Source organism: Lissotriton helveticus, chromosome 5_1, assembly GCF_964261635.1.
Source record: "Lissotriton helveticus chromosome 5_1, aLisHel1.1, whole genome shotgun sequence".
In the NCBI taxonomy this organism is placed as follows: Eukaryota; Metazoa; Chordata; class Amphibia; order Caudata; family Salamandridae; genus Lissotriton; species Lissotriton helveticus.
The window spans coordinates 1,364,607,685-1,364,620,815 of NC_136065.1; the positions used below are offsets into that span (position 1 = coordinate 1,364,607,685).

Below are 13,131 nucleotides of genomic sequence, written 5' to 3' on the forward strand. Positions count from 1 at the left end.
GCAGTTCGGGCTGGACTGTTCCCATGAGGCACAGGGTCAGACTGAGTTGCATATGGCCATGTCTGAACTGGAGTGGCAGAGTGGGCTAAAGAATGGTGATGGATTAAACCCAGATCAGTTGACCGGGGGTGAGTGCTTGTATTGTCAACGCTCCGTCCATCATTTCCTTTGGTTTTGGTCTATGTATGTAACCAGAGAGCAACATAATTGAATCCTGGCTGGTGCAGTGGAGAATAGTGAATTGTGTATGTTTAGTGTTACAAGGTCACAATCTATAACAAAAAGCACAGTGAATATGTAAGTCATTATTTTAAATGGGCATTACACACAGTATAAGGTAGGCTGCTACATAAAGTGCAAAAAAGTTTAAGATAAAAGTGCTTCCAAAATATAGATTTTAGTAATATCCAGACTGTACATAGTGCAGTTGTTTATAACTGTGCTTTAAAATCACACACTTAATCCCTTGCAATACTACTCAAAAATAATAGGGGCCTTATTATGACTAAGGCGGTCCATGGGACCGCCGTAGTCACAGTGGCTGTCCGGCTACTGTGGCAAAGCATTACAACTGGGTCGGTCGAACGGCTACAAGACCGCAAGCACCACTATGATCAATGATCCCGCTGGGCTGGTGGTCTTTCCCTGCAGAGAATATGCTGGCAGTGGCACAGCCGGCACCGCCAAGCATATTTTTAGTTACCTCACTGTGCTTCCCCCATGAAAAGGGTAGTGGTGAGGCCACAAAGGGGGTCGCAACAGGGGCTCCTGCAGCTCCAGGACCTGGGGGTGCAATGTTGTGCCCCCTGTATTTATTAACCCAGTTCCTGCATGGTGTAGCATGCACCACATGGTGCTTGCCACATTTTACAGGAACATGCCGACAGCGCTGTCACTGCGGCGGTCTGCATGTAAGGCTCTCCAATGAGCTTTACAGACCACCACCATTGCAACACAGCCGTGCTACCTCCCACCACAGATTACAATCATAATCAGGCAGGCGATGTGGGAACGGATTTGCCGGTCCTCCCAAGGGGCGTTGTTGTGGCGGCCCGCCGTAATACTGCCAAAGTTGTAATAAAGCTCTAAACTTGTTTAATCAGAAGGCTTCAAGGGTTTTCATTAATTAAAGTCAATACCTGCTTCCAAGCAACCTTTACGTTGACAGATCGACATTGCTTGTTGCGCCCATTTACATTTCTTTCACGCAAGCAGGCATCCTAGCAAGAAGGCTTGTTTAGCTGTCTGCCCTTCCCTCAGTTTCACAGCACAGGAGACTCCCTGCCTTACAATTCAGCTGAAGCATTTCAACTCTTGAAATTACAAGTCCTGGTATGTTTGTCTTTACACAAAAAGTATGCGATATGTTCTTCCTAAATAAAAAAAGTATAGACACGTTGTTCCCCTGTAATGGCCATAAATCAGCTGTAACAGAAGCTCCCATACAGTAATGGGAGAGTCTGTTAATCCCTGCACCCCGTGGCAGGCACCTCAAGGTGCCTGTCACAGGGTGTAGGGAATTACATTACCCTTGGCCCCAACCGGAGGCCACAAGGAAAAGGGGGCCCTGCAAGTGGCCCCAAAACTCACTTTCCGACAGGCTTTCCATGTCAGAGAGCCCGGTATGGAAAGCCTGTGGGAAACCGAGCATTTTAATCCTGAAGGCGGAAACTCCTGTTTTAATTCCAACAGACTATATTGTAATCAGCCAGTCGAAATTAGAACAGACGATCTCGGTCGTAAAGCCTCCGACCTAAGGTCAGAAGCTTTATGACTGAGATCTTAATAGGCCCCTTAGTTTTTAATTTACATATTATATCATCTAAATTTGAAAAAATATTAACATATTTTAATTTGTGGTTTTATTGATGTAAATAAAGTTTTTTAAATTATTGTGTTATTTTTTTTAATTTTTCAACTTTGTTTTACAATGTAAAATTACTGAAAATGTTTGCATTTTATTTTGATATCTAATTTAATTTGTGTTGTGTATTTATTTACATTTTATTACGTTTATTTAGTTATATGTATTTAATTTGTAATAAATAGGTGATTGTTATGAAAAATGTTTTAAAAGTTATTTTGAACTAGGAATTATTTAAATTATTGTTATAATGTCTTTTAATTTTTTGTTAATAGGGTGTGTAAAAAGTTACACGACAGGGTTTAATATTTGGAAAAAATATTAAAATGTGTGCTAAATTTTAATTTGTATTTATTTATTGACTAATTGCCACATATAGTGCAGCAGTTTGGGGCATGTCAGATATTGATTCTCTCCAACAGGTGGAGGATATCTATCTTAAGAGTCTTTTGTCACTTCCCAAAAGTTGCTTCAGTTATAAGTGCCATAGCGAGTTTGGTCTACTGTATGTAGCAGACGTTATACGTCTTGCCCAGTTGTTACTGTGCCATTCTACATGGCGCAGACAGATGGTGATGTTAAACCAAGAAGTTTTAAAAGATTGCCTCAAATTAGATCTGGTTAAGGAGATTAAAGTATGCCCAGTCAACTTTGACAGGACTGGGATTGAGTGATTTGTGTGACGCCTAAGCATGGGCGGATCTAGCGGATCTCGCGTACGCGAAATTGCGGATTTACGGATTCGCAATCCGCGAAGATACGCGAACTCTAGCGGATTTGCGGATTTTCCCGTTTTTTGTGTTGGCGCGCGTTCGCGCCGATTTTGGGACAAGTTCGCAATTGCGAACGTACTTTTCGGCTCGCAACGGCCGCGACTATGTTGTTTCTACGTCTGGTTTATCATCACAGGTTCACAGCACCCTCTGTTTCACCACTGCCACCCTCTGGGACATTGCGAGTCAAGACACAGGTCTAAAAAAGCCTTCCACCTTCACCCCCACTGATGGGATGGTACCGCCAGAAGTCTTAACCTTTGAGCGGGCAGTGTTGAGGAGCCTGCGGAACAAACCAACCACCAAACCCTTCCATAACCTATCCACTGCAGAAAGACTAGCATCCAACAATCTGGGCAGGGATGAATCCATCATCATCAAGCAGGCAGACAAAGGGGGAGCCACGGTCATACAAAACTACGAGGACTACGATCGCGAATGCAGGAGACAACTGGCAAACACGACACATTACAGACCACTCATGGAGGACCCCACCAAACGGCTCTCCACAACCATCATGGGTCTTGTCATTGAGGCTGAGACGAATGAGTGGATAAGTAAGAAGGAAGCAGATTTCTTGGTGACACTGGACCCTGTTACACCTTATTTTTATACCCTTCCAAAAATACACAAGGGTATCTCTCCAGTCCCCGGGAGACCTATTGTCTCTGGCATCGGGTCATTGTTAGAGCCTCTATCCCAATTTTGCGATGCCTTTTTCCAACCTTTTGTGAAACAAATTCCATCTTACTTACAAGATACCAGAGACGTCCTCCGCCTTATCGATGATATCGATGGGAGAGAAGACATCGACCTGCTTCTCACCCTTGACGTGGAGGCGTTGTATACGAATATTCCACAACAAGCTACCCTTGAAGCAGTCGACTCATTGATGCGAGAAGAAGAATGGCTGTCTCCAACACCGATAGCCTTCATTATGGAGCTTGCCCATATTGCCCTCACTGAAAATTTCTTCAGATATGAATCTCAGTTGTACCATCAGGTCCGTGGGACCTCTATGGGTTCGACATTCGCGCCGAGCCTGGCATGTATTTACATGGCCTCGTTCGAAAAGAATCATATCTACCCTCCAGAGCACAATCCATACCGAGAGAACCTCACTCTCTGGCGTCGTTACATCGACGACATTTTGATCTTCTGGAAAGGGGACCGACTCAGCTGCGAAGCCTTTTGCGAGTGGATTAACCAACAAGACCCATTCTTGAAGTTTACGGGCACTATCTCCGAAACATCGATACCTTTTCTTGATCTAACCATTTGTTTAGAACCAGAAACAATCAGCACTTCCCTCTTCAAAAAGGACACTGACAGAAACAGTTTACTCCTCTACCAAAGCCACCACACAAAAGCCCTGAGGGATAATTTGCCCTTCGGGCAATTCCTCCGCATACGGAGAAACTGTAGCTCTGTCCAAAACTTCAAACAAGAGGCTCAGATTCTGCAACACAAGCTCCAGGATAGGGGATACCCCACACGACTGTTGAAGAAATAATTCAAAAGAGCCTTGAATAACAATAGAGATGCCCTACTCGAGGTTCACCCAAAAGAGCAAGATGACACTATTACTTGTGTTACATCCTACACCAGGCACTCAACGTTCATAAAAAAGGCTGTTACCTCACACTGGGGGATCCTAAATTCCGCGGGGATGGAACTGTCGCGGCCACGTTTTGCATTCAAGAGAACAGCGAACCTGAAAGACACGCTGATCCACACCCGCCCGAAAAAATCGAGCACTCGACCGGTCAAGACCTTATGGGATCTCCCTCCAGTCACTGGACATTATAGATGTGGCTCTTGTGTAGTATGCCCCCAAACTATCCAGGGGAAAACTATTGAACTGCAAGGGGACTTTACTTGGACCATAAATAAACACACCAATTGTAACAGCTCGAGGTGTATCTATGTCCTGGTGTGCCCCTGTAGGATGCTCTACATTGGGATGACGATGCGCCCTGTGAAACAGCGCATCATGGAGCACAATAGTAATATCCGTTGTGCAAAAACACATACAAGGCTATATGACCATTGTAAAGAACACAACCACTCCACTGAGAACATACGTTGGACTGTCCTCGAGTGCCAACCTGGAATGAACCAACAAGCCCTCTTCAGATTGGAGCAGAGATGGGTGCATCGTCTGCACACCGACGAACTCGGTCTTAATGATGCGGTGCCTTGGACAATGCTAGCCAGATAGCTCAGTACTTGGACTTATTGTCCTTATCCAAGTTACCTCCAATACTAGTCAATACACTGTCCTCCCGTTCTTGAGACGGCGCTAGAGAGTTCTGTGTACGAACTCATTGCCCCTTCCCTAGCATTAATTTTTGCCATCAAGCAAACTACCTCCCCGTTCCAAGATGGCACCCACCTTTTACCCTTTTTGCAACCTGGGGTAATCATCGCTTTTCACATCGGCGTCACGTTGCCTAGCAACACGCCTTGGACACGCCTCCACGGTGCCCACGCTTCCCGGTCTCATCTGAGGCAGCGGCACTTCGCGACTCCACCGGCTGTCCTGCGGTAATACCGATGTGGGAGGGGTAGGTGACTAGACGCCCTCTGCCAGCAACGAACAGGTAAGGCGCACTGATTCACGTAAGGACCTCCGCGAGCGTTTCCTCCTGATCGCCGTGGCGAGGATCCATGCGGGACTACAGCAGATGGTAAGCCGCGCCGCTAAATAACTTCCTGACTCGGCGGCGCTGTTTACTCGTTCTAGGTTATTTACACCCAGTTCTGGCCCCACCAGGTCAGCGTGAGGGATTTCCAACCCTGGGACTACGGGTAAGGCTTGCATTGTTACCGTTTTCCCAGCGTGTTGGGTGTTTCACGATAAGGCCTTTCTACTACACTGGCGCCAATCTGCGGTTGCCATTTATTCATGAGTCAGAGTGATAATATGTTTCTCTCCCTTCATGTTGTCTCGAAATAATTTTAATTTCACGTGTGTGAATGTGCACACTCACAGTTGTTTGTATTACAAAGATACAAACGCATGGCATGTCACGGCATACGATACAGGTATAAACCACTGTGCATGCCATTTCCAGGGCACACATGTCGCATGCCTACTCAATGAGCACTGTTTACACATATAGAACACGGTAATCCCTCGTTCACACTATTCTCTAACCGTCTCTCTCACTCGAATGTCTCTTCATGATGGGATCTTCATATACCCATCTAAACCCCGAAATGCATCACCAGCATGTAATTTTTTGCATCTAAAGATGGCTGGGGTACACAGACATATTTTTGACTATACTCTTCTTCTTCTTTTTCCTGCCTAGTTCTGGGGAGGGACTGGACGAAGGATTGCCCTACGACACACACCAGGTCGTATACTCGATTCCTCTGACCACTGAGGGATCTACAGCAATTATATGAGCACTTTTTTGGTCCTGATGAATTGCCTTAGTGGCAAGAAACATGTTGACCATACGTTCACTAAGGGTTGAATGAGGCTCGATTACTTTAATTGTCTCGCCTCAATACCCCTTATCGTTCCTTTTAATAAAGCAGTGAGCCATGCCATTAAAATTTTGCCCTATGGACTCTACTGACTTTTTTTAGACTACACTCACGCTCACTATTGCACTTTTTTAGGCCCCTCACACCCACACACCCTTTGGCTAAGGAATAAAAGATCCCCGCCAAAGTGCAGCATCCGTTGTTGCCCGACAGGCATTGCACCGCCAGTCTGTCGCAGGGGCAGGATACCGATGATGATGCTGGACGATCACCGGGTGGGATGACAATAGTCGTCCAACCGGTGACCTGTGTGAGGTATCCCTAAATTCCGTAAAGGGTTCACAACATTCACTTTTTCTTTTGAACTCAATGAGAGAGAGGTTAACGTTAGTCATTTAGTTGACTTTTCCCGGGGAACTCTGTATTTTTTGTTGTTGGTTTCACCCTCTGGGACACCCATGCCACCCTCTGGTACATCCTCACTGCCACCCATTAGGTTTATTTATCACTGTAGATTATGGTGGTTGAAAAAAGCAAGCACACCTGCCCTTCTTCAACTGCCATCAATTAATTTGTGGGTCATTAATGTGTCAGTAATTTTGAAAGTTCCAGTCTGGCTGGCACCTGCTTCCTTCCTTATCTGTAATTTGCTTGTTGTTGCAGTGAATTTTTTTTTCACAGGACCTTTATGGTCTACTTGTAGCTATTCTATGAGCCTGCTGTTTGGGTCATAGCAGGGTCATAGAATAGTTGCAAACTCTGGAGGGGCCCCTCAGGAAGCACTACCTTGAATGTTACTAATGTTAAGTTTGAACTTTTGCACCTGCTCATTGCTTTCAGTTTAGCTAAAATCGTTTTTTCTGCAATTTCGCGCGTTTTTTGGGGCGCGAATCCGTGCGAGATCGATTTCGGAAGCCGCGAATACGTGCGAATACAAAATTGTTTTTTTTGCGACGTGTATGTTCGCGTGCTTTTGCGCGTGTTCGCGAGGCGCTTGTAGCTATACGTTTGCCAAGTTACCCTAGCGGTCGTACACGGGCGTGGCCATCTTGTTTGCGTGACGTAATTCCGTTTCCGGCCGCTATGTGTAATCTCGCAAAGTGTGCTGCTCGCTAGTACAATTTCACGCGTGCTCGCGAGGAAAATCTCGCGCGAACTTATCCACGCGGTCGTGAACGGGCGCGGCCATCTTGTTTCTCATTCATTGCTATGGTTCTGGGCATGCTTTCTCTATCCTCTCTCAATCTCTGCCATCCTTTGCTTGTTTGAAGTTTATTTGATCTAATTTTACTTATTATCTATCCCTCTATTTTTCTAGCTCTATATTTTTGTGTTTTCTGCTGCTTTTAGTTACTTTTAAACTACTTTTTTAAACTCTTTTCTTTTCTTCTTCACTATTCTATTTCTTGTTTATCATTTAACTGTATTTCTGCCCAGACCATGGTAAAGGGAGCCGGGAAGCACCCTGAGAAGGGGAAGGGTCCCGCACCCCGTGCCCGGCTCCCGTGCGGGCGTTTGAGGGGGGAGCAAGTGGTCCCGCGGGAGATCTTCAGCGCGGAGGAAGTGGCGGCACTCATCTTCCACATCCAGCGCCGCCTCCCCAAGACGATCCTGGGAGGCGGCAAGATCGCGACTGGCTATGGCATCCGGGAGCGCCGCAAGCGGTGGGAGAAGGTGTGCCGGGCCATGTATAAGCTCTCTGGGGTCCGGCGCACATATAACCAGGCCACCCACCGCTGGACCGATGTCATGGACCGGGAGCGGGACTTGCTGGACGCGCTCGGCGTAGAGGTCCCCGGGCTTGGTGAGTAGTAGTAGCTATTCATTTACTACTCTGTTTTATCCGGCTCTGTTATTTGCAAATCTTTGTTCTTTACCAAGAGCAATAATGCTGCCGATTACATTGAGGTAAATTATATTTCAAAATCTTCTATGCATTTCAGGTGCACTGCTCTCCTTCTCAGTAGCCTTGCTTGCTACTATGCTTCTTTGTTTTGTATGTTGTGTTCAGAAGCATTTCATTGGCCTGAGAAATTATGTATGAGTGTAGTGTAAAGATAAGAACTGCGTAATGCTAGACACTAAGGGTCATATTTTCAATTACCGGCGCATCCCTGCAAAGTAGCAGGGATGCGGCAGTAATTGTGTGCCATGCCACCACCACCCATTGGCCCAAAACGTCACAGAAGCCTTACGCATCTGTGCCGTAAAGGCAGCGCATTGCTGGAGTTGCGTGCCAACGATGGCGCAGCTCCAGCAATGCTCTGGGGTACCCTATCTCCCCAATGCTGCATCAAGCCGTACGTCGGCTTCAAGCGCGCAGGGTTTGAATCATGCATCATTGTCCTAAAAGTGACTGATTGACATCTTGTAGATTTCCCTCAGCCACTTTTAGGATTCGTTCCTGCGCAGGTACGCCCTCCCTTGCGCCGGAACGCCCCCTGATGGCGCAGGGCTTTACAACGTGATGCATCGCCCATATGCCCATATGTGTTTTTTTTTAATATATACGCCGCACCAACACCATGGCGAGTCTTTTGTTCTGCCGCTGCGTCACAAAAGGCACGCAACAATGGAGGAAAATGAGCCGCAAGGGACTTCTAAATCAGCCCCAACAGACTGAAGTCCAGTCCTTCCTTTAGACACATGGCTATAAGAAGAAATAGTGGCGGTGGTGGGTGGATTGATAGTTTGAGTATTCACTGATCTGCAAGCAGGATGGACTTTGTCTGTCACTTCGCGTGCTGCGGACTGCTGCCTGCAGTGCCAGGCCTAGGCAAACCTCTTTAGTAGTCTGTTTATTGAGTTACATAGGAACTTTCTAAGTCAACGTTCCGCAAATCAGGCAATACGAATAACGTAGTATACCACATGAGATTGATCCCGTGGAATAGTTGTCTATCTATTTGCTATTTCTCCAAAATATTTTGTTATTGTTCTTTTGAAATGTTTGATTTGGTTGAAAAATCTCATCCATGTTTTCTGGTTTTTCTTTCTTTCATGTTGTACATCAGCTCCCCCCAAGGGCAAGAGGACAAGGGAGGAGGGTGCTGAGGATGCAGGCCAGGATCGGGCAGGCGAGGGCTCCTTTGCTGGCCCCAGTAAGTTTACATTTTAATAAAGAGTACCTATTTTTTCCTAGCGTTCCTCATTCGATTTTTTCTAAATCGTCTTTGATCTTCTTGTAGACTGGATATAAATTCTTATCCTGCCTCGAATATGACTCCCTGTCGTATTACTAGACTATTCTTATTAGTCTGTCTGTGTAGCTAACTAAGATTGGACATTTGGCAATTCCATTGGACTCCCATTCTATTCAGCAATAGCTCTATGCACTGTCTCCTTACTGACTAGATAGTGTGGCAGAGTCATTCAGCTCCCGAAGTCACCGATTATTGATCCCCAATGATCTCTAGATTATCGTACGCAGGACAAGAGAGTACGGAGTCACAGCACAGTCAAGAAGTGTCAGAGGCACTCATGCTTGCAAAAATTCCAAAACCTTTAGCTCATCCACTCTAGTCTGGAGGAACAAAAACCACAGAGTCTATTTAAGTTTAAAAGCTTTATTAAAAGTAAACACATTTATTAAAATCTACTTTGTCATAAAACTATTTAACTGAAAACGGAAAAGTGGTTAGTGCTGACGATTAATTGGACACATTTCTTGTGGTCGAGCCGAGCTCTCACCTGGTTTGAACTTGATCCTGGTCGTGTTCTTAGGAGTCAAGCTTCTGTCTGTTAGGAGAAAAAGTGGTGCGTGTTAAAAATCAAAAGCAAGCATTCATCAGTTGTGCATAAAAGTGCAGCAAGACAACAGCCTTCCCTGGAAAATGGGACATTTTTACTTTGGAGTAGACAGTCACAAATTATTACATTGTATTCAGTTTTTTTAACATTTCTCCTAGACCAAATATTATATAGTAGTGAGTGGTGTATTCTAACATTCTTAAATGTACTTTGTAGGTGTAACATCTGGTGACGGGGCCAGCGCGGAGGTGGCTGTGTTGGGCGAGGACTCGGCGGACTCTGGGGAGGAGGCGGTGCAAGAGCCGGCGGACGGTCCTGTGGGGGTTCAAACGGTGGTGGCGGAAACAGGTAAGCTATATATTCCTTACTTATTGAGATTGAAGACTGCATAGTGTGCTTTCTGCACGGGTGTATTACAAATCAACCAGGTAGTAGCCTCCTCGAAATGTACTTCGACTTAGCTGTGAAGTTTTTGGTGAGAAGAATCCCAATAAGTTCTTAGACGAACGTGATGGATGGGATGAACGAAAAGCGAAAGAAGGGTGTAAGTAAGTGGGACGCGAACTTGTATGATGGCTGGCAAAGAAGAACGATATGTGTTTGCTTGGCCCCCGAGGTGGCTGGGAAGGAAAGAATATGGTATGGTGCATGGCTGGGTCAATGATGAAGCAAGGATGGGTGGAAGGACAGCAGCCTGGGTGGGTGAAACAGAAACTGTATGTGTGCGTATACTTTGACTGAATGGATGCCTGGAGCATGGTATTCTCTGACTCTTAGATAGCACATGTGTATCTAGAGAGAGTAGATGGTCGCCAGATGAAGTAAGTGTTACCTTGAAGAGCATGTACCACCGCACCCGCACGTCCGTTCCAGTGCAGGGAAGGCAAGGAAAAGAAATTGTAAATGTGTCCAATACTACCATGAATAGTAGCAGTACTTTGTATTGCGTCTGCAATCACAGCATATATCTGGTTATTACGGTGGACACTCCGTACCTCTCTTAATAACTTTAGTTTACTTGTAGTACGTCATTCATGTGTGGGTGTATCACTGTTCACTCAATATTAAGCAAAGCACCTAAAGTCATCCCATATGTCATCAAATACGTCCCATGTGAAGTGATAGATAATCAAATTAGTTAGCTTCTTCATTTTCCTTTTCTAGTACTCATTTGCACTGTAGGGTGAAAGGTAAATTAATTAAGCAGTAGCCCTTGTAACAGAGTATTCTCAGTGCCACCCGTAATAGAAAAGTAATAGCTTCACCACCTGCATATACTGGACCGGTACAGTAACGCAAGTCTGTCTCACTCATCATGGTGTGCAACTTTTTTTCTCGGGTGCAAGTTCACTGTGCTGTCCATGTCATTCTGCCGGCTTGCATAAGATAACGTACCAATTTCCCTAAACAAGAGAGAAGAAGAAGAATAAGACTGGTGTACTGTCATAGTCGACTGTAATGGAAGTCCATAGTGGTCGTAGAATTTGTTCATTAAACTACCACTAATGTTAGAGCAAGGATGCAGAAGTGGGAGGTTACATAGATACTGTCCTCAATAGTTATGTACTGTGCTTTCAATTTGCTACTTGTACTGTGACCCAACTTTCGGCTCAATCACTTTGTGTTATTAATGCTAAGGAGCATTGGTTACAGACTATGTCTTTCTTTCTTCATATAGTTGCTCCTTCCAAATCAACAACACGGAGGGAGCAGGCTAGAATGGCCCGGCAACGGAGGCTGGAGGCCACTGTCGCCGAATATCGGCGGCTGGTGGCCCTGGAGGAGGAGGAGGACACGCAGTCGAGCGGGGCAACAACAACATCCTCGACTGTGACCACTGCATCCTCCTCCGTGACTAAGCCAGCGGGACCGAGCCGGGCTAACAAAGACAACCGCCACCGCCAAGCAACAGAAATACCAGCTGCCCCCCACAGGAGCTGCAAGGAACGCCAACGCCGCCTACGAGTCCGAATGTCCAACCTGGAGCAGGAGGTCCTGAAGTATAAGAACTTGGTTAAGGGCCTTCGCTCCGAGCTTGCCACCCTCCGCAAGGAGTATGATGCCCATGCCGCAAAATGCACCAGCACCAGCACCCTCCAGTAGTGGAGTGTCCCTTGCCCTTTTTTTATAGACTTTTGGGGGGTGGGATTTGGGAGTTGGGATCGTTTTGGGACGTTTCAAAGACAATCGTTGGGGTTAGGGTGGGTGAGGGAGATTATTTTGTTAGGGCTACATAAATATATTTTTAAACTTTATCTGACCATACCTGTTTTTTACTGCTTTTCAGTCTGGTGGGTGGGGGGCGGGGGTGTAACAGTAACTTTGTTTTCCTGAACAGTCGTAGGACTTTAGTAGTACAACCGTCAATCTCTTGTCTACTCCGAAATAATACTCCATTATACTACCTCCCACCAAACGCTTATCTTACCTGTAATTTGTGTTAGAAATTAGGGCTAGGCCCAGGGCTGGCTCCACGTGAAATGGGGATTAACGTTGTCAATCCTGGGCGGGTGACATTTCCTCATTGCGGTGGTACTAGTGGTGTGACACAGTGGCAGTTGCATGCCTATGGAAAAAAAGAAAACGAAACCTTGTTTGTCCTTACTGTAGCATTACAACGGTTACGGTACGATCGAGAATATAGCAGGTGACAGACAGAACAGTGCCATAATGTAGCCTAAGAAATGGTAAAGTATTTGCTTGCAAGTATAACTAGTACTTGCGTTGAATTTATTTGACATTGGCTACTACTACTAGAAGATATAGTACTGAAGCTGAGTAAGTCTAGAAGATATCCTGGTATTCCTTCACCAGCCTGTTGCTATGACCTTATCCTCTCCAGCAAGTGTGTGGAATTATTGATGTCATTTTAGTCAGACATCAAGCAAAACAACACAGCCCGGGGGAAGAGGGTTAGGGTTTGTAAAATGGATGGGAATGGGGGTTTCTTTTTGGGTAGGTTTTGTTGAGAGAAGAAAAAAAAAGCAGAGCCTGGACAAACAATAATTGAAGATAAAGACAATCTTTGGTTACAAAGTAAAGCTAAGCACATGCAGTCACACTCATAGATTAAAACAATGGATACTGTATCTGTATTGCGTATGTTGTTGGAGTTGTCCTTGAATTTGGTAAGTAAGTTGCATGCAGCAAACAATTCCTCTTATTGGCGGCACTCCTCCATTCCAGCTGACGCTTCGTCCATCAATGTTGGTGACCACTGACAGAAGACACCCTGTCCACTGCCTG

General features: G+C 45.6%; 1 long non-coding RNA gene across 1 annotated transcript; it reads left to right on the forward strand.

Moving 5' to 3' along the window:
• Positions 1 to 5,170: 5,170 nt before the first annotated feature.
• On the forward strand, positions 5,171 to 6,009 carry LOC144753626 (uncharacterized). Its single transcript, XR_013594437.1, has 3 exons — positions 5,171 to 5,240; positions 5,384 to 5,448; positions 5,955 to 6,009. It is a non-coding gene; the product is annotated as an uncharacterized LOC144753626 (long non-coding RNA).
• Positions 6,010 to 13,131: the final 7,122 nt, after the last annotated feature.